This window comes from Marmota marmota, unplaced genomic scaffold (genome assembly GCF_001458135.2).
Source record: "Marmota marmota marmota unplaced genomic scaffold, marMar, whole genome shotgun sequence".
Lineage (NCBI taxonomy): Eukaryota > Metazoa > Chordata > Mammalia > Rodentia > Sciuridae > Marmota > Marmota marmota.
The window spans coordinates 7,269,925-7,272,214 of record NW_026000170.1 but is presented as its reverse complement, the minus strand read 5'-3'; the positions used below and the strand labels follow the sequence as shown (position 1 = coordinate 7,272,214).

The 2,290-nt window shown below is 33.6% G+C and overlaps 1 pseudogene; it reads left to right on the top strand.

Annotated features, from left to right (window-relative positions):
• Positions 1-994: 994 nt before the first annotated feature.
• On the top strand, positions 995-1,909 carry LOC125611827 (annotated as a pseudogene).
• Positions 1,910-2,290: the final 381 nt, after the last annotated feature.

Below are 2,290 nucleotides of genomic sequence, written 5' to 3'. Positions count from 1 at the left end.
CATAACAGTGGTAATTGACATCGGATTTATGTGTATCATTTCAATTTTTAAGACACTTGTATAAATCTATGTATAAGCACTATCTGTAATATAATCATACAAACATTTTATGGAATATTTATCAAAATATTACAACATTATATACACTAAGTATGATTATATGATTAGATGTAATTAAAATATGCCTAATTATTTATATATTTTTCGTAAATAATCCTATATCATTTGCATTATAAACTAACAGATACAATGAGTCATATAAGGATGATCTCAATGTCAGAAGACTGTGACTTTAAATTTAAGTAGCCAATGTTTGCTTGTTTTCTTTTAAAAAAATAGAACAAAAATAACAACACCTTATTAAAAAGTATAAGCTGTTAAACACAGTGAAATTAAAAAAAAAACCTGATTCACATTATTTTTGTTACTGAATATATTTTCATTTCATCCACATTTCACATAAAGCATTATTCTTATTTATCACAATGAGGTTGAGTGTGGTAAGGAGTGAAAAAATGATGTCAGAATCAGGCAGAGGACAATCACAAGAGCATGGTGTCATCTGCAAGCTAAATACAAAACAAAACAAAATAAATAAAACTGAAGCTCACTATATCTTAAATGGAAATTTTTTTTCTATGAATATAGTAAAAAATACACAATGAGAGAAAGCATGCAGAATTACTAAATAGAACCTTATAACCAAATATTGTTCTACAATTTGAGATACATGAACTTGGTGAACAGATGATCCATCATTTTTCTTCTCAATCCTAGCAGGAAAAAATAGGCTCATCTTATGCATTGGGGCTGAGTTACTGTGAACACAGAAAAATGAAAATTAATTTAGCAACTATATTAATTAAAGTAATTTTGAATAGGTCTGTGTAATAACAATTGTTGAAAGATTGAAGCTAATATGGTGATGATGGTTGTAGTACATCTTTATACCCTATGAGACAGTCAGTGCAGGTATGTTGTTTCCATGCTTAAAATGGACTTAGTATTGTGTGGAGCAGAGAGAGCATTGTGTGAGCATAACAGACAGCTGGCCCAGGCCACAGCCTCTCTGAGACATCTCCTGTTCTTGACCACCTGCAGTGGGCAAGATCCAATGCCCACAGCATATATGCTGCCTCAGATCCCCCTATCACCCTCAACCCTCTATCCAGCTGTTCTGCCACCCCCAATACCCTACCCAGCTGTATCCAAGAAGAAACTTGAAATACACAGTCCCAGAGAAGAGGATGAGGACAAAGATGACGAAGTGAATGAAGAAAAAGAACAGTATTCTCATAGAAGGCAGAGGAAAAAAGATAAGGAGAGATGTTGATAAGACAAATGTCTACCTTATGAGGATGCTTAAGGAAAGGGGCAAAAGCATTGTGAAATTGGAAAGATACATTTCTTTATGAGTAAGGAAATGGAAAGAAAGAATTTAGAAATCTGCACAAATTACTCTACAACACAACAGGCTCAGTGTTCTCAAGAAAGAAGAATGTGGATTTTCCGTTCGGAAAAAGAAGTATTCAGTATAAAATGAAGGTGGGAATGCTGGAAAAATTTAGAAATGCATATTAGGTTGTGTCTGGAAGATTCTTTGATTTGGTGAAAAGGGTCTTGAATTTCTTACTACATCCAAAGTCTTCTGGAAAACCAGTCAAAATGTGAAATAAATAAATAAATAGATAAATAAATTCTAGCGATTTCAGTAAAAAAGGAATGGAACAGTTCTGGAATGACAGAAAAGAAAAAGTGAGCCGAATATTCTAAAATTCTGCCAAATGAATTTAGTAATGATGATGAAGAAAGGAAGAACACAGAAGAATTTTCAGAAGATGAAGATAAGGAGAGTGAAGAAGAAGCACATTTGCAAAAAAGACACCCAAATGAGGAAAATAATACCTAAACCAGCTGGGCATGGTGGCGGTCATAGCAAAAATCCCATCAACTCCAGGCTGAGGCAGGAAGATTGCAAGTTTGAGTATGGTCACATCAAATTCTCAAGACCCAAAGCAACTTAGTGAGATCCTGTCTCAACAATAAATAAATAATCAATCAATTAATCCATCAATCAATAGAGTTGCTTATGTCACTCTGTGGTTAAGCATCCCTGGATTCAATCCCTGGTATGAAACAAACAAACAAAAAAACCAACTAAACTAAATTAAAACACCAAACCAAAAGCTACTTCTAAATGTACAAATGTTAAGACAGCAGCTAGTAATACCACTGAGAAGAATCAGAACAGTCCCCAAAGAGTGAATCCGAGAATAGTTTAGATGATAAA